Source organism: Salmo salar, chromosome ssa10, assembly GCF_905237065.1.
Source record: "Salmo salar chromosome ssa10, Ssal_v3.1, whole genome shotgun sequence".
Lineage (NCBI taxonomy): Eukaryota > Metazoa > Chordata > Actinopteri > Salmoniformes > Salmonidae > Salmo > Salmo salar.
The window spans coordinates 55,057,859-55,077,711 of NC_059451.1; the positions used below are offsets into that span (position 1 = coordinate 55,057,859).

Consider the following 19,853-nt stretch of genomic DNA (forward strand, 5'->3'; position numbering starts at 1 on the left):
AAGATAGTGGTTACAGACAGTGATAGAGGTTTGTTGACCTCTCCTTTACTCTGTATACAGAATGAACCCACGAGCCAAGTACCATGTTTAAAGCAACTCGTTTTCAGGGGGATATATGTTAGTAAAATATGTCTAGTGAGATCTATCTCTCTTTAACATTAGATTTGCAACTTTTACACTAGCCTTAGATGTGGTGTGGACAAAGCTATATTCTTGATTCATGTGAGTGCAGCTATTATCATACTGTAAATATCATGTATAGACACTGAGTATACAAAACATTAAGAACACCTTCTCTTTCCATGCCATAGACTGACCAGGTGAATCCAGGTAAAAGCTATGATACCTTATTGATGTCACTTGTTAAATCCACTTAAATTAGTGTAGATGAAGGCGAGGAGACAGGTGAAAGAAGGATTTTTAAGCCTTGAGACAATTGAGACATGGATTGTGTATGTGTGCCATTCAGAGGGTGAATAGGCCAGACAAAAGATTGAAGTGCCTTTAAACGGGGGTATGTTAGTAGGTGCCAGGTTCACTGGTTGGTTTCAAGAACTGCAACGCTGCTGGGTTATTCACACTCAACAGTTTCCTGTGTGTATCAAGAATGGTCCACCCCCCCAAAGGACATACAGCCAACTTGACAAAAATATGGGAGGCATTGGAGTCAAGATGGGCCAGCATCCCTGTAGAACGCTTTCGACACCTTGCAAAGTCACACTTGATTAATGCAATGATTCACTAAAATGTGTGAATATTTTTTTGCAGGGACATGTGTCGTGGGAGAGCTATTGTCTTTACACTGCACCACTCAGGGGAGGGGGGGTATGTGGTGTAGATGGCGACATGCAGAGGTAGTTTGGGAGACGTCTCTTAAAAGACAGATTTGAATCTAGATCTGTCTCTTTACACTACACAAGTATCTCTCCTGGACCTAGTTTGCGTCTCATCTGTAGCTAAATCAGGTGTATGAAATAGATAAATGTGTGGTAAAGTAACTCATCTTGTTCATTACCCTAATAAACGTCTTTGTCTGTGAGGATTACGCAGTGATTTTATAGACCATAAAGAGTAAAGGGAGAGTAAAGGTCGTGTGAAACGTCTCTTTAAGAAAACATGTCAGATACTGGCCTAGCAGCAACAACTCATTCTACCAATAAATTATTAAAAGCGACAGTACCACTAAACTGAGATTTAAAGGAGAGGAGAGAGGAGGAGAAGAGAAGAAAGGAGAGGGAGTAGAGGAGAGAGCAAGGGGAGGAGAGGACAGAGAGAGAGGAGAGGACAGAGAGAGAGGAGAGGACAGAGCGAGGAGAGGACAGAGCGAGGAGAGGACAGAGAGAGAGGAGAGGACAGAGAGAGAGGAGAGGAATGGAAAGGGAGTAGAGGGAGGAGAGGAACGGAAAGGACAGAAGAGGAGAGAGAGGAACAGAAAGGAGAGGAGAAAGGTGAGGAGGAGAGGAGAGGAGAGGAGAGGAGAGGAGAGGAGAGGAAATGAGAAGAGGATATGTGAGAGAGGAGGAGAGGAGATGTGAGAGAGTAGGAGAAGAAATGAGGAGAGGAGATGTGAGAGAGTAGGAGAAGAAATGAGGAGAGAAGAGGATAGAATATCAGTTTGCCTCTGGCTCTGTAGTTGTTAAATCATATTCCTTCTTCATCTGATGGGTGTATCTGTTGGCCATAAGGCCTGAGGCTGTGTGCGTTTCTACTCCTCTACTTTATAATATTCTCTGAATTAGCTGATGGCAGTATGGCTCTGAGAGCTAGACCATGATACATTCATGTTGTTGAATTAAATACATGTATTGCAGAGTGAGTCAGAAAAGATGGAGGGAGCGAGATGGAGATAGAGAAGGAGAACAGAGAGAGGGAGGGCGAGGGATAGCGAGGGTAGGGTGAGATACGAGAGAGAGAGAGAGAGAGCAGAGATGGAGAGCAGAGATATGGAGAGAGAGCAGAGAAAGAGAGCATAGAGAGAGCTGATAGAGAGCTGAGAGAGAGCAGGCAGAGCAACAAAGAGATACTGAGGAGAGAGAGAGAGAGAGAGAGAGAGAGAGAGAGAGAGAGAGAGAGCCTGGCTGACTGTAGCTAGCTAGCATGTCTGGTCTGGATCGAGGCTGGCTGAGAGTAAGGTCAGAAAATACAATGTCATTGTGTTACAGCCCGGCTGAAACCTGAGTGACCCCAGCCTGCCTGCCCTTACAGTAGCATGGTACCTTCTAGATCAGCCAGCTAGACAGTACTTCCTGTCCATTAGCCATTACTTTGGAACAAACCTCATCAACAACCAGGCCTAGAATCTACACAGCTTCATTTAACCATTTACTGTGTGATGATGTGATCTGTATACACCACTACTGTATTAATCAACAATATAGATTAAATTATTTAGGGAAAGATGAGGTCTTTGTGGTGGCAGCATCATTACAGTGAGGGAAAAAAGTATTTGATCCCCTGCTGATTTTGTACGTTTGCCCACTGACAAAGAAATGATCAGTCTATAGTTTTAATGGTAGGTTTATTTGAACAGTGAGAGACAGAATAACAACAAAAAAATCCAGAAAAACACATGTCAAAAATGTTATAAAATGATTAGCATTTTAATGAGGGAAATGAGTATTTGACCCCTCTGCAAAACATGACTTAGTACTTGGTGGCAAAACCCTTGTTGGCAATCACAGAGGTCAGATGTTCCTTGTAGTGGGCCACCAGGTTTGCACACATCTCAGGAGGGATTTTGTCCCACTCCTCTTTGATCTCAAGGCAGCTGGGACCATAGTCACCAAGAAAACAATTGGTAACTGTCACGTCCTGACCATAGTAAGATGTTATTTTCTACGGTAGAGTAGGTCAGGGCGTGATAGGGGGTGATTAGTTTTGAGTAGTGTGTTTCACCTCTGCGTCACGTTTTTTTTTGTCATTCAAGTTTATCCTCTTACATCTAGACGTTCCGCTAGCGGAACACCTGCTCCAATATCCAATGATAGGCGTGGCGCGAATTACAAATTCCTCAAAAATACAAAAACTTCAATTTTTCAAACACATGACTATTTTACAGCATTTTAAAGACAAGACTCTCCTTTATCTAACCACACTGTCCGATTTCAAAAAGGCTTTACAGCGAAAGCAAAACATTAGATTATGTCAGCAGAGTACCCAGCCAGAAATAATCAGACACCCATTTTTCAAGCTAGCATATAATGTCACAAAAAACAAAACCACAGCTAAATGCAGCACTAACCTTTGATGATCTTCATCAGATGACACGCCTAGGACATTATGTTATACAATACATGCATGTTTTGTTCAATCAAGTTCATATTTATATCAAAAACCAGCTTTTTACATTAGCATGTGACGTTCAGAACTAGCATTCCCACCGAACACTTCCGGTGAATTTACTAAATTACTCACGATAAACGTTCACAAAAAACATAACAATTATTTTAAGAATTATAGATACAGAACTCCTTTGTGCAATCGAGGTGTCCGATTTTAAAATAGCTTTTCGGTGAAAGCACATTTTGCAATATTCTGAGTAGATAGCCCGGCCATCACGGCTAGCTATTTTGACACCCACCAAGTTTAGCCCTGACCAAACTCCGATTTACTATTAGAAAAGTTTGATTACCTTTGGTGTTCTTCGTCAGAATGCACTCCCAGGACTTCTACTTCAATAACAAATGTTGGTTTGGTTCAAAATAATCCATAGTTATATCCAAATAGCGGCGTTTTGTTCGTGCGTTGAAGACACTATCCAAGGGTGACGAAGGGTCACGCGCACAACGCATTTCGTGACCAAAAAATTCTAAATATTCCATTACCGTACTTCGAAGCATGTCAACCGCTGTTTAAAATCAATTTTTATGCCATTTTTCTCATAAAAAAAGCGATAATATTCCGACCGGGAGTGGTGGTGTTCGTTCAAAGACGAAAGAATAAAAACATGGAGTCAACTCGTGCACGAGCCTGAGTCTCATAGTACTGTGACCGGCCACTATCCAAACGCGCTACTGTTTTTCAGTCAGGACCTGCAAAGCCACGATTCAGCTTTTTGCCGCCTTCTGAGGCCCATGGGAGCCGTAGGAAGTGTCACGTAACAGCAGAGATCCCATGTATTGGATAGAGATAATCAAGAAGGCCAAGAAATGGTCAGACAGGGTACTTCCTGTACAGAATCTTCTCGGGTTTTGGCCTGCCAAATGAGTTCTGTTATACTCACAGACACCATTCAAACAGTTTTAGAAACTTTGGAGTGTTTTCTATCCAAAGCTAATAATTATATGCATATTCTAGTTTCTGGGCAGGAGTAATAATCAGATTAAATCGGGTACGTTTTTTATCGGGCCGTGAAAATACTGCCCCCTAGCCATAACAGGTTATTTATGTATTGCATAGTTTCACAGTATAAATAAAATGTGGAACTCGAACCTTCAGCCCCTCCACAGATTTTCTATGGGATTAAGGTCTGGAGACTGGCTAGGCCACTCCAGGATCTTAATGTGCTTCTTCTTGAGCCACTCCTTTGTTGCCTTGGCCGTGTGTTTTGGGTCATTGTCATGCTGGAATACCCATCCACGACCCATTTTCAATGCCCTGGCTGAGGGAAGGAGGTTCTCACCCAAGATTTGACGGTACATGGCCCCGTCCATCGTCCCTTTGATGTGGTGAAGTTGTCCTGTCCCTTTAGCAGAAAAACACCCCAAAGCATAATGTTTCCACCATGTTTGACGGTGGGGATGGTGTTCTTGGGGTCATAGGCAGCATTCCTCCTCCTCCAAACACGGCGAGTTGAGTTGATGCCAAAGAGCTCGATTTTGGTCTCATCTGACCACAACACTTTCACCCAGTTGTCCTCTGAATCATTCAGATGTTCATTGGCAAACTTCAGACGGGCATGTATATGTGCTTTCTTGAGCAGGGGGACCTTGCGGGCGCTGCAGGATTTCAGTCCTTCACGGCGTAGTGTGTTACTGTCACGGTTGTCGTAGGAATGAGCGGACCAAAGTGCATCGTGTGTGTCGTTCCACATTTGATTTATACTGTGAAACTATGCAATACATAAATAAACTTGAATGACCAAAAAAAATAAAAAAACGTGACGCAGAGGTGAAACACACTACTCAAAACGAATCACCCCCTATCACGCCCTGACCTACTCTACCGTAGAAAATTACATCTTACTATGGTCAGGACGTGACAGTTACCAATTGTTTTCTTGGTGACTATGGTCCCAGCTGCCTTGAGATCATTGACAAGATCCTCCCGTGTACTTCTGGGCTGATTCCTCACCGTTCTCATGATCATTGCAACCCCACGAGGTGAGATCTTGCTTGGAGCCCCAGGCCGAGGGAGATTGACAGTTATTTTGTGTTTCTTCCATTTGCGAATAATCGCACCAACTGTTGTCACCTTCTCACCAAGCTGCTTGGCGATGGTCTTGTAGCCCATTCCAGCCTTGTGTAGGTCTACAATCTTGTCCCTAACATCCTTGGAGAGCTCTTTGGTCTTGGCCATGGTGGAGAGTTTGGAATCTGATTGATTGATTGCTTCTGTGGACAGGTGTCTTTTATACAGGTAACAAACTGAGATTAGGAGCACTCCCTTTAAGAGTGTGCTCCTAATCTCAGCTCGTTACCTGTATAAAAGACACCTGGGAGCCAGAAATCTTTCTGATTGAGAGGGGGTCAAATACTTATTTCCCTCATTAAAATGCAAATCAATTTATAACATTTTTTACATGAGTTTTTCTGGATTTTTTTGTGGTTATTCTGTCTCTCACTGTTCAAATAAACCTACCATTAAAATTATAGACTGATCATTTCTTTGTCAGTGGGCAAAAGTACTAAATCAGCAGGGGATCAAATACTTTTTTCCCTCACTGTATTGGGGTGGCAGCATCATTATTGTGGTGGCAGCATCAGTATTATGGTGGCAGCATCATTATTGGGGTAGCAGCATCAGTATTGGGGTGGCAGCATCATTATTGGGGTGGCAGCATCAGTATTGTGGTGGCAGCATCATTATTGTGGTGGCAGCATTATTATTGTGGTGGCAGCATCAGTATTGTGGTGGCAGCATCATTAGTGTGGTGGCAGCATCATTATTATGGTGACAGCATCATTAGTATGGTGGCAGCATAATGTTAAAGGTATGCTTGTCACCAGCAGGGACTGGGGAGTTTGTCAGGATATTTCTCTTTTGTTCTTTATCGCTCCTCTGTTGTTCCTCAAGCAAGGGGGAGGCCGGTGACATCATGACTTCCCATCAGACCAACTCTTTGAGGTTCCTCAAGCAAGGGGGAGGCCGGTGACATCACGACTTGCCATCAGACCAACTCTTTGAGGTTCCTCAAGCAAGGGGGAGGCCGGTGACATCACGACTTCCCATCAGACCAACTCTTTGAGGTTCCTCAAGCAAGGGGGAGGCCGGTGACATCACGACTTGCCATCAGACCAACTCTTTGAGGTTCCTCAAGCAAGGGGGAGGCCGGTGACATCACGACTTGCCATCAGACCAACTCTTTGAGGTTTGCAGTTGTGTCTAAAAAACTACTTTTTTTCTTTACAGGTGTCAAACTCATTCCACGGAGGGCCAAGTGTCTCAGATTTTCGCTCCTCTCTTGGACTTGATTTATTAATTAAGGTCACTGATTAGGAAAGGAACTCCCCTCACCTGGTTGTCTAGGTTTTAACTGAAAGGAGAAACCAAAAACCAGCAGACAATCGCCCCTCTGTGGAACGAGTTTGACGTGCGTTAGTGTATTTATACTTGGGATATTGCTTTTCAACAGGAAAAGTTCAAAAATCACTGGAGGACATCTTTATCTCTGGGTTGTGAAGACATACTGTATGCATTCAAGATATCTTCATTTTTTGTTGTTTATTAATTTAGAACATTTTATATAATACATTTTGTATAATTTTTCTTTCATTTTGGAGCTGGTTGTGTACATCAGTAGGACAAATACATTGGTTACCATTTTGACTAAATAAATAGGTCATAACTTTCTACACATATTCACATATGCTGTACTGTTTTTATTCATTTAACTAGGCAAGTCAATTAAGAACAAATCCTTGTTTTTAATGACGACCTAGGAACAGTGGGTTATCTGCCTTGTTCAGGGGTAGAGCGACAATTTTTTACCTTGTCAGCTCGGGGATTCGATCTTGCAACCTTTCGGTTACAAGTCCAACGCTCTATAACCCCTAGGCTACCTGCCACCCCCCCAAAATCACCAGTAAGGTGATTCTACACGTATTCAGTAAGTAGACCAACATAATGCTGTACTGTAATTAAGCTACGATCATATTACACCTATTATTACCAAAGATAATAGAATTGTTGAGAAAATACCTAAATTCAATCCCTTGTGAGGCTAAGCCAAAGCTGACTCAACAAGAAGAGCTGTGTTCATGATGTCCTCACCGCGCTGCATTCTCCAATCCCTACCACTGAGAGAGGATTACACGGGTGTCTTGCAATGGGATTTACTGAAAAAGAGAAGAAGGAGATTTCCTCTCACATTTTGGGGATGGGATATAAATAGCATCCCCAAATTGCACCCTATTCCCTATTTAGTGCCCTACTTTGGACCAGAGCCCCTGGTCTAAGTAGTGCGCCGTAGGAATAGGGTAGCTTTTGGGAGGGATCCATAAACCCTGCACTCCAACAGAGAGACAGTACAGGGTGAAAAGGGCATCTTTTATTTACAGAATCACTGCATCAGAAATGGTTTATATATTATACAACGTTTAATATACTGCTTTATCGGCATATCATAGGGAAATTATCTTATGGGAAAATTAAGCTACTATCTAGGATTAAATACTGCATATCCATCCATAATTTATACATTATTATACATATTATATTATACATATGATATTTACACTGAGTGTACAAAACATTAAGAACACCTTCCTAATACTGAGTTAGGAACAGTGGGTTGCCCCCACCCCCCAATTCATTGGGGCATGGACTTCACAAGATGTTCCACAGGTTTGCTGACACATCTTGACTCCAATGCTTCCCACAGTTGTGTCAAGCTGACTGGATGTCCTTTGGGTGGTGGACCATTCTTGATACACACAGGAAACTGTTGAACGTAAAAAACCCAGCAGCGTTGCAGTTCTTGACACAAACCGCTGAACTTGGCACCTACTAACATACCCAGTTCGAAGGCAGTTAAATATTTTGTTTTGCTCATTCACCCTCTGAATGGCACACATACACAATTGATGTCGCAATTGGCTGAAGGCTTAAAAATCATTCTTTAATTAACCTGTCTCCTCCCCTTCATCAACACTGATTGAAGTGGATTTAAAAAGTGACATCAATAAAGGATCATAGCTTTCACGTGGATTCACCTGGTCAATCTATATTGCTCCCAAGTGGCGCAGCGGTCTAAGGCACTGCATCTTAGTGCTAGAGGCGTCACTACAGACACCCGTGTTCGGATCCAGGTTGTATCACAACCGGCCGTGATTGGGAGTCCCATAGGGCAGTGAACAATTGGCCCAGCATCGTCCGGGTTTGGCCGGTGCAGGCCGTCATTGTAAATAAGAACTTGTTCTTAACTGACTTGCCTAGTTAAATAAAGGTTACATTTTTTTTTATGTACAAATATATAATGTAATGGAAAGAGCAGGTGTTCTTAATGTTTTGTACACTGTGTATACATATCAAAGACAATTTGTGTCACGACTTCCGTCGAAGTCGGTTCCTCTCCTTGTTCGGTCGGCGTTCGACGTCACCGGTCTTCTAGCCATTGCCGATCCATCTTTCATTTTCCATTTGTTTTATCTTGTTTTCCCACACACCTGGTTTACATTTCCCTCATTACTTGTCGTGTATTTAACCGTCTGTTCCCCCCATGTCTGCGTGTGAAATAGTTTATTGTTTCGTGTATGCGCACGTTAGACTGGTTGCGCTGGGTTATGTCAACCCGTATTGTGCTTAGTGTTCTTTGTGCCGTGTGTTTTGTTCGCCTAAATAAAAGGCTCCGTTTGCTACCCAAAAACCGTGCGCATCCCCCCCGAATATGCCGATTTGGCTCTCGACTGGCCCATCTGGATCCCTCTTTGGCATTCATAGTGGAGGTTGACGCGTCTGAGGCTGGGATAGGAGCCGTGCTCTCTCAGCACTCGGGTACACCACCAAAGCTCCCCCAGTGCCTTCTTCTCGTGGAAGTTCAGCCCGGTGGAGCGAAACTATGACGTGGGGGACCGGGAGCTGTTGGCTGCTGTCAAGGCCTTGAAGGCATGGAGGCATTGGCTTGAGGGGGCTAAACAGCCTTTTCTCAACTGGACTGACCACCGCAATCTGGAGTACATCCGGGCGCCGAGGAGACTGAACCCTCGCCAGGCAAGGTGAGCCATGTTTTTCACCTGTTTTGTTTTCACCCTTTCTTACAGACCAGGTTCCCAGAACGTGAAGGCAGATGCACTGTCCCGGCTGTATGACACAGAGGAGCGGCCCATGGATCCCACTCCCATACCCCGGCCCATGGATCCCACTCACCACGCCTCCTGCCTGGTGGCGCCGGTAGTGTGGGAGCTGGACGCAGACATTGAGCAGGCGCTACGGGCAGAGCCCACTCCCCTCCAGTGTCCCGCTGGGCGTCTGTACATTCCGTCTGCTGTCCGTGACCGTCTGATCTATTGGGCCCACACGTCACCCTCCTCTGGTCATCCAGGCATCGGTCGGACAGTGCACTGTCTGAGTGGTAAGTACTGGTGGCCCACTTTGGCTAAGGACGTGAGGGTTTATGTTTCCTCCTGCTCGGTGTGCGCCCAGTGTATGGCTCCTAGGCACCTGCCCAGAGGTAAGTTACACCCCTTACCCGTTCCACAACGGCCTTGGTCGCACCTGTCGGTGGATTTCCTTACCGATCTTCCTCCCTCACAGGGTAACACCACGATCCTGGTCGTTGTGGACCATTTTTCTAAGTCCTGCCGCCTCCTCCCTCTGCCCGGTCTCCCTACGGCCCTAGAGACTGCGGAGGCATTGTTTACGCACGTCTTCCGGCACTACAGGGTGCCTGAGGACATAGTGTCTGATCGGGGTCCCCAGTTCATGTCGAGGGTCTGGAGGGTGTTCATGGAACGTCTGGGGGTTTCGATCAGCCCTGTGGGTAGGTTTCTGAGGTCTTATTGCCAGGACCAGCCGGGGGAGTGGGCGGCGTTCGTGCCCTGGGCAGAGATGGCCCAGAACTCGCTCGCCACTCCTCCGCTTACCTCTTCCCCTTCCAGTGTGTACTGGGGTATCAGCCGGTTCTGGCTCCTTGGCATCAGTCAGACCGAGGCTCCTGCGGTGGATGACTGGTTCCGGCACGCGGAGGAGACATGGGACGCCGCCCATGTTCACCTTCAGCGCGCCGTGCTGCGCCAGAAAGCCAGCACAGACCATCACCGCAGTGAGGTCCCGGTGTTGCACCGGGGGACCGGGTCTGGATCTCGACCCGAAACCTGTCCCTCCGCCAGCCCTGCCGGAAGCTGGGTCCGCGGTTTGTGGGGCCATTTAAAGTCCTGAGGAGACTGAACGAGGTGAGTTACAGGTTACAGCTTCCCCCGATTACTGTATTAACCCCTCGTTCCATGTGTCTCTCCTCAGGCCGGTGGTGGCTGGCCCACTCCAGAAATCTGAGGTGCGGGAGGTTCCATTGCCCCCTGATGTTGGGTTCCGGTGGAGGACGTGTTGGACCCTTAAATGCTGCGGGAATTCCACCGTCTCCGTCCGGATCGCCCTGCACCTCGCCCTCCGTGTCGTCCCCGAGGCCGGTGTCGGCGTGCAGCTGGAGCCGCACGTCAAGGGGGGGTACTGTCATGACTTCCGTCGACACCCCCGTCTTCTAGCCATCGCCGACCCACCTTTCATTTTCCATTTGTTTTGTCTTGTTTTCCCACACACCTGGTTTACATTTCCCTCATTACTTGACGTGTATTTAACCCTCTGTTCCCCCCATGTCTGTGTGTGAAATTGTTTATTGTTTTGTGTATGTGCACGTTAGACTGGTTGCGCTGGGTTATGTCAACCCGTATTGTGTTTAGTGTTCTTTGTGCCGTGTGTTTTGTTCGCCTAAATAAAAGGCTCAGTTTGCTACCCAAATTCTGCTCTCCTGCGCCTGACTCCCTTACAGCCAGTTACGCATACCTAACAATTTGAGAATTTAAAAAACAGAAACCTATGAACAAAAACAACGGTCTATGTTTCTGATCCACAAAAATATAACCCCAAAGTCAAGTGTTATTGATACCAAATTGTACGTTGTTGCCCTAGCAACTCCCTTCCACTCTAAACACCTTGGTGGTCTACCAACTAACCAGGCCCTCTAAACAACTTGGTGGTCTACCAACTAACCAGGCCCTCTAAACCACTTGGTGGTCTACCAACTAACCAGGCCATCTAAACAACTTGGTGGTCTACCAACTAACCAGGCCATCTAAACAACTTGGTGGTCTACCAACTAACCAGGCCCTCTAAACCACTTGGTGGTCTACTAACTAACCAGGCCCTCTAAACCACTTGGTGGTCTACTAACTAACCAGGCCCTCTAAACAACTTGGTGGTCTACCAACTAACCAGGCCATCTAAACAACTTGGTGGTCTACCAACTAACCAGGCCATCTAAACAACTTGGTGGTCTACCAACTAACCAGGCCCTCTAAACCACTTGGTGGTCTACCAACTAACCAGGCCCTCTAAACCACTTGGTGGTCTACCAACTAACCAGGCCCTCTAAACCACTTGGTGGTCTACCAACTAACCAGGCCCTCAAAACAACTTGGTGGTCTACCAACTAACCAGGCCCTCTAAACCACTTGGTGGTCTACCAACTAACCAGGCCCTCTAAACCACTTGGTGGTCTACCAACTAACCAGGCCCTCTAAACCACTTGGGGGTCTACTAACTAACCAGGCCCTCAAAACAACTTGGTGGTCTACCAACTAACCAGGCCCTCAAAACAACTTGGTGGTCTACCAACTAATCAGGCCTCATAACATGTCTTTGCTACAGAGCCCTCCTTTGTCCTGGTGTTGTCCCTTCACAGGTTGATATCTCAGGATGAATTCACCACGCTGATCAGAATGCTGTTGTTTTCCATTTTCCACGTATCCTACTGTATTTCCATTTTCCACGTAGCCTACTGTATTTCCATTTTCCATGTAGCCTACTGTATTTCCATTTTCCACGTAGCCTACTGTATTTCCATTTTCCACGTAGCCTACTGTATTTCCAATTTCCACGTAGCCTACTGTATTTCCATTTTCCACGTAGCCTACTGTATTTCCATTTTCCACGTAGCCTACTGTATTTCCATTTTCCACGTAGCCTACTGTATTCATCCTTAGGAATTCTGTCTCCTTCAATCTCTATACCATAAGCTACTACTTCTTTAAAGATGTAAAAACAACCATCAAATTCAAAACAAACTAAACACAGTGTGTAGATAGATGCTACACATTCCTGTTCCAATGCTAAACACAGACATAGCAGAGCTTATGTGTGTCTGTTCTATTCCCCTGAGGAACCTAATCTACGCTCTCTCTCTCTCTCTCTCTTGATCTTTTTCTGTCTTTCTCTCTGTCTTTCTCGCTCTCTTTCTGTCTTTCTCTCTCTTTCTCGCTCTCTTTCTGTCTTTTTTCTCTCTCTCTCTGTCTTTTTTCTCTCTCTCTCTCTCTCTCTCTCTCTCTCTCTCTCTCTCTCTCTCTCTCTCTCTCTCTTTGTCTCTTTCTCTCTCTCTCTGCCCGGTGCTCAGCCCTCCTCCCTCTCTCTCTCTGCTGCATTGATGCTGCTGCCACCTCCCTCGTGATGACATCATCGGCTCAGTATAGTTCAGCATCCTTCCTGTAGGCAGCAGCAGGCAGGCAGTCAACAGAACAGAGACATTTTGTCTTCTAGGTGGTGGTGGAGCACACAACGCAAACCCTCCCTGGACCCCAGGCTATAGCAGGGTATCTAGGCTATACTAGAATATACCCTTACCGGTGGTGTTATTTCTGCCTTGTGTCTTCTTCCTGCTCGGAGGGAGGGGAGAAGAGAAGGGAGGTGGGCTGCCAGCTGGTCTGTGACAGTCAGACAGAGAGAGAGAGACAGAGCCGGAGGAGAAGAGACTGGAGGCTGTGGAAACAAGACGAGAGAAAGAGAGAGAAAGAGAGGAACTGGAGTTGGGAGAAAGACGATTAACAGAGGAGGAGAGCAGAGCAAACAAGCTTCTTAAACCGGACGTGGCATTGAAGAGGTAGGATCCATTGTTCTGGTACTAATGCAGTATTCATGGGGCAGTGTTTGTTTGGTGTTGGGTCTCCCGGGGCTGAGAAGGGAAGGGAGGAATGATTGTGATGGGGTGCGGCTATTGAGGAGCTGTCAGCTCAGACCATGTAGGACAGATGGAAAACTAGGGGCTTAAATATAATAGATCATTTTCTCTATAACCTATTTATTATCGTTTTGAGCTGGTTGACAATAAGAATTGCCCTGTCATTCAGGAGGTAGGCTAGGCAGCAAAATCAGTTGACAACCTCATGAAGAATGATGCTTATTTATTAGGTTGCAAATTAATTGTGCCTGTGGCCCGGCATTATACAATAGTCATGAATTATCCTGAAATGTCCATTTCAAATGAAATCCTACGTCTAGGCTACAGGGATGTTTTGTAGCCTACACTAGTAGAAAAAGAGGTGGTTCTTCGGCTGTCCCCATAGGAGAACCCTTTGAAGAACCCTTTATGGTTCCAGGAAGAACCTGCTTGTTTCCAGGTTGAACCCTTTTGGGTTCAATGTAGAACCGGAACCCAAAATGGTTCTACCTGGAACCCAAAAGGGTTCTACCTGGAATCAAAAGGGTTCTACCTGGAATCAAAAGGGTTCTACCTGGAACTCAAAAGGGTTCTACCTGGAACCCAAAAGGGTTCTCCTACGGGGACAGCCGAAGAACCCTTTTGGAACCCTTTTTCCTAAGAGTGTATGACAGAAATGATGCAGGGAGTACATTGTAGATAGGCTAACATATGATAAACTCATAGCCTGTGCATCTGTGCATATGATAAACTCATAGCCTGTGCATCTGAGTCTTATTTCACACAGCATCCTAACAGTAATAACAAAGGTAATTTAAATCAAAACCCTGTGTTAATAACCTCATTATTACAGTATTTATATAAAATAGCAGTCAAATGCATTTAAATAGACTACCCACCTCATGTCAGGTTAAGCCTACACGCAGGCCTAGCAGATAATAGCCTGCAGTTAGCCACATGCTACAGTATATTTTAAATTTTAAATTTGTTTTACCTTTATTTAACTAGGCAAGTCAGTTAAGAACAAATTCTTATTTACAATGACGGCCCAGGTTAACTGCCTTGTTCAGGGGCAGAACAACAGATTTTTACCCTGTCAGCTCGGGGATTTGATCTAGCAACCTTTCGGTTACTGGCCCAAGCTCTAACCGCTAGGCTACCTGCGCCCATGTAAACTACACGTAAGTCTTACTGGGACTACTGTAAACTACACGTAAGTCTTACTGGGACTACTGTAAACGTCATGGAAGTCTTACTGGGACTGCTGTAAACTACACGTAAGTCTTACATGGATTACTGTAAACTACACGTAAGTCTTACTGGGACTACTGTAAACTACATGGAAGTCTTACTGGGACTACTGTAAACTACACATAAGTCTTACAGGGACTACTGTAAACTACATGGAAGTCTTACTGGAACTACTGTAAACTACATGTAAGTCTTACTGGGACTACTGTAAACTACATGGAAGTCTTACTGGGACTACTGTAAACTACATGGAAGTCTTACTGGGACTACTGTAAACTACACGTAAGTCTTACTGGGACTACTGTAAACTACATGGAAGTCTTACTGGGACTACTGTAAACTACACGTAAGTCTTAATGGGACTACTGTAAACTACATGTAAGTCTTACTGGGACTACTGTAAACTACATGGAAGTCTTACTGGGACTACTGTAAACTACACGTAAGTCTTACTGGGACTACTGTAAACTACATGGAAGTCTTACTGGGACTACTGTAAACTACACATAAGTCTTACAGGGACTACTGTAAACTACACGTAAGTCTTACTGGGACTACTGTAAACTACACGTAAGTCTTACTGGGACTACTGTAAACTACATGGAAGTCTTACTGGGACTACTGTAAACTACATGGAAGTCTTACTGGGACTACTGTAAACTACACGTAGGTCTTACTAGGACTACTGTAAACTACACGTAAGTCTTACTGGGACTACTGTAAACTACACAAGTCTTACTAGGACTACTGTAAACTACACATAAGTCTTACTGGGACTACTGTAAACTACATGGAATATGATATACAGTAGTTATTGTTTGCTTTTATTTTTGGTTGAACTATACACAAGATCATGGGGATATGATGGTGTTACAGTGATATTATGGTGTTATATTGTTATGGTGATATTATGGTGTTATGGTGATATTATGGTGATATTATGGTGTTATGGTGATATTATGGTGTTATGGTGTTATGCGGATATTATGGTGTTATGGTGATATTATGGTGTTATGGTGATATGGTGATGTTATGGTGTTATGGTGATATTATGGTGTTATGGTGATATTATGGTGTTATGGTGTTATGGTGATATTATGGTGTTATGGTGATATTATGGTGTTATGGTGTTAGGGTGATATTATGGTGATATTATGGTGATATTATGGTGTTATGGTGTTATGGTGATATTATAGTGTTATTGTCACGTCCTGACCATAGAAAGCTTTTATTTTCTATGGTAGAGTAGGTCAGGGCGTGACACAGGGTTTTGTCTAGTTTCTGTTGTGTGGTTCTAGTTTCTGTATTTCTATGTTGTTTTTTGGGGGGATGATCTCCAATTAGAGGCAGCTGGTCATCATTGTATCTATTTGGGGATCATATTTAGTAGTTGTTTTTTCCACCTGGGTTTGTGGGAGATTATTTTGAGGTAGTGTATGTTTGCACCTCTTCGTCACGGTTTGTTATTTTGTTTAGTATTTTATTTGTATGTCTTGCATAGTTTCACAGTGAAAATAAAATGTGGAACGATATACACGCTGCGCCTTGGTCGTCATTGAACGACGAACGTGACAGACTCTCCCATCACAAAAAGACCAAGCAGCGTGCGTTTAAGGGGAAGATGAGTTGGACATGGGAGGAAATCCTGGACGGGAAAGGACTCTGGAGGCAGACTGGGGAGTATCGTCATCCGAAGGAGGAGATTGAAGCAGCGAGAGCAGAGCGGCGACGATACGAGGAACTAGCACGGCAATGACGGAAGCACGAGAGGCAGCCCCCAAATTATTTTGGGGGGGGGCACACGGGTTGGTTGGCGAAGCCGAGGGGTGATTCTGAGAGCGAAGAGGAATATTGGGAGAGACTGAGCGAGGAGTACTGTGAGATAGGTGAGGGGGGTGATGAGAGAGAGCTGTTGGTTTGGCGTAGAATGTACGGCATTTTCCCTGAGGAGCGGGTGACCGGTCAGGCACCATGTTTTGCTGTGATACGCATGGTGTCTCCAGTGCGCATTCACAGCCCAGTGCATCCTGTGCCGGGCTAAAGTGAGCATCCTGCCGGGACGGATGGTGCCAGCCCTACGCTCCAGACCTCCAGTGCATCTCCACAGCCCAGTACGCCCTGTTCCTGCTCCCCGCACTCGCCCTGAGGTGCGTGTTACCAGTCTGGCGCCACCTGTGCCAGCCCTACGCATCAGGCCTCCAGTGCGCCTGCCCAGTCCGGTGTGTCCTGTTCCTGCTCTCAGCATTCGCCCTGAGGTGCGTGTTACCAGTCTGGCGCCACCTGTGCCAGCCCCACACATCAGGTCTCCAGTGCGCCTTCCCAGTCCAGAGCTTCCGGCGACAGTTCCCAGTCCAGAGCTTCCGGCGACAGTTCCCAGCCCATAGCTTCCGGCGACAGTTCCCAGTCCAGAGCTTCCGGCGACAGTTCCCAGCCCATAGCTTCCGGCGACAGTTCCCAGTTCCCTGACAAAAAGCGGAGGGATCATACTGCTGGAGTGGGAGCTACGCCCCGAACCAGAGCCGCCTCCTATGCTGGCGGATAAGCAGGATGAGTGGGTTCTTCGTCCTGCACCAGAACTGCCACCGACATTAGACACCCACCCTAACCCTCCCTTTTTTCATTTTTTTTCAGGTTTTGCGTTCGGAGTCCGCACCTTTGGGGGGGGGGGGGTACTGTCACGTCCTGACCATAGAAAGCTTTTATTTTCTATGGTAGAGTAGGTCAGCGCGTGACAGGGGGTTTTGTCTAGTTTATATTTTCTATGTTGTGTGGTTCTAGTTTCTGTTTTTCTATGTTGTTGTTTTTTGGGATGATCTCCAATTAAAGGCAGCTGGTCATCGTTGTCTCTAATTGGGGATCATATTTAGTAGTTGTTTTTTCCACCTGGGTTTGTGGGAGATTATTTTGAGGTAATGTATGTTTGCACCTCTTCATCACGGTTTGTCATTTTGTTTAGTAGTTTATTTGTATGTCTTGCATAATTTCACAGTGAAAATAAAATGTGGAACGATATACACGCTGCGCCTTGGTCTTCATTGAACGACGAACGTGACAGTTATGGTGATATGGTGTTATAGTGATATTATAGATTTATGGTGATATTATGGTGTTATGGTGATATTATGGTGATATTATGGTGTTATGGTGATATTATGGTGTTATGGTGATATTATGGTGATATTATGGTGTTATGGTGATATTATGGTGTTATATTAAGTTGTTATGATGGTGATATTATGGTGTTATGGTGGGAATCGATTAAAATGATTCCATTTTTTTTTTTTTTGCCATACTCTAACCCTAACCCTAAAATATGAATAGTCTAGGTTATAATTGAATATGGTAATGGTTTAACATTAGGAACTGGTTGGGTAACTTGAAGGATATTTATATCCTGATTTGTGTTCCAGACACCATAGGGGCCTTTGGGGGCAGCCAATGGGGAGAAAGGAACTATGCCTTGTGTGACGGTACAGTTTGCACACCAACCGCCGTCATGGTGATATTAGTGTTTTTACCACTGTGTTATAGGTCTATTAGTATTGTGCTTGTGATTCTATACGTCAAATCCAAGCATTATTTTAGATATTTTGTCAAACAGTAGGTCATATTAATGCCACGAACAGGGAGGCTGCTGAATTATTGTTCACTATTGTAATGACTTTTAAAGGTTTTTCATTGACTTCAACAGCACACATCTCCAAATATAGTATGTCAAAATATACTGTGAAATTCAATATATTCCCTTAACGAGACAGCTGAGCATGTAATCCTACTGTATGTAACTCATTGATAACTAATTGCTATAGAAATATGATAATATCCTATCCAGCCATTATTTACACCTATAGTTCCTGTATTCTCCCAGTCCTGAACCCTGGTCCGCTCTGTGTCTGTTGTGTTCTGACTGACGGACTTGTCTAGTCTATGTCAGTTGTGTTGTGACTGACTGGTTTGGTCTGTTGTGTTGTGACTGACTGGTCTAGTCTATGTCTGTTGTGTTGTGACTGACTGGTCTAGTCTATGTCTGTTGTGTTGTGACTGACTGGTCTAGTCTATGTCTGTTGTGTTGTGACTGACTGGTCTAGTCTATGTCTGTTGTGTTGTGACTGACTGGTCTAGTCTATGTCTGTTGTGTTGTGACTGACTGGTCTAGTCTATGTCTGTTGTGTTGTGACGGACTGGTCTAGTCTATGTCTGTTGTGACTGACTGGTCTAGTCTATGTCTGTTGTGTTGTGACTGACTGGTTTGGTCTACGCCTGTTGTGACTGACTGGTCTAGTCTATGTCTGTTGTGTTGTGACTGACTGGTTTGGTCTACGCCTGTTGTGACGGACTGGTCTAGTCTATGTCTGTTGTGTTGTGACTGACAGACTGGTCTAGTCTATGTCTGTTGTGACTGACTGGTCTAGTCTATGTCTTTTGTGTTGTGACTGACGGACTGGTCTAGTCTATGTCTGTTGTGACTGACTGGTCTAGTCTATGTCTGTTGTGACTGACTGGTCTAGTCTATGTCTGTTGTGTTGTGACTGACTGGTTTGGTCTACGCCTGTTGTGACTGACTGGTCTAGTCTATGTCTGTTGTGTTGTGACTGACAGACTGGTCTAGTCTATGTCTGTTGTGACTGACTGGTCTAGTCTATGTCTTTTGTGTTGTGACTGACTGGTCTAGTCTATGTCTGTTGTGTTGTGACTGACTGGTCTAGTCATGTCTGTTGTGTTGTGACTGACTGGTCTAGTCTATGTCTGTTGTGTTGTGACTGACGGACTGGTCTAGTCTATGTCTGTTGTGACTGACTGGTCTAGTCTATGTCTGTTGTGTTGTGACTGACGGACTGGTCTAGTCTATGTCTGTTGTGACTGACTGGTCTAGTCTATGTCTGTTGTGTTGTGACTGACAGACTGGTCTAGTCTATGTCTGTTGTGACTGACTGGTCTAGTCTATGTCTGTTGTGTTGTGACTGACGGACTGGTCTAGTCTATGTCTGTTGTGTTGTGACTGACTGGTCTAGTCTATGTCTGTTGTGTTGTGACTGACTGGTCTAGTCTATGTCTGTTGTGTTGTGACTGACGTACTGGTCTGTCTCTGTGTTATTGGGCTAGTGTGACTGGCTGACTGACTGACTGATTGACTGACTGATTGACTGGTCTGGCCTTTGTTTTTAATTGTATTTAACCTTTATTTTAACACGGAGTTACATTGAGACCCAGGTCTCTTTTCCAAATGAGCCCTGCAGTAACCTTGGGTTTGTTGTGTGACTGACTGACTGACTGACTGGTCTGTCTCTGTGTTATTGGG

At 45.0% G+C, this 19,853-nt stretch overlaps 1 protein-coding gene across 19 annotated transcripts in view; it reads left to right on the forward strand.

The window, feature by feature from the left end:
- Window positions 1–12,839: 12,839 nt before the first annotated feature.
- kif1aa (kinesin family member 1Aa) overlaps window positions 12,840–19,853 on the forward strand; it is a 160,810-nt gene continuing 153,796 nt past the window's right edge. For all 19 annotated transcript variants that reach the window (XM_014123746.2, XM_014123748.2, XM_014123751.2 and 16 more), the window contains exon 1: window positions 12,840–13,246. The gene's annotated coding sequence lies outside the window, so the exon portion shown is untranslated. The remainder of the gene's footprint in view (window positions 13,247–19,853) is intronic.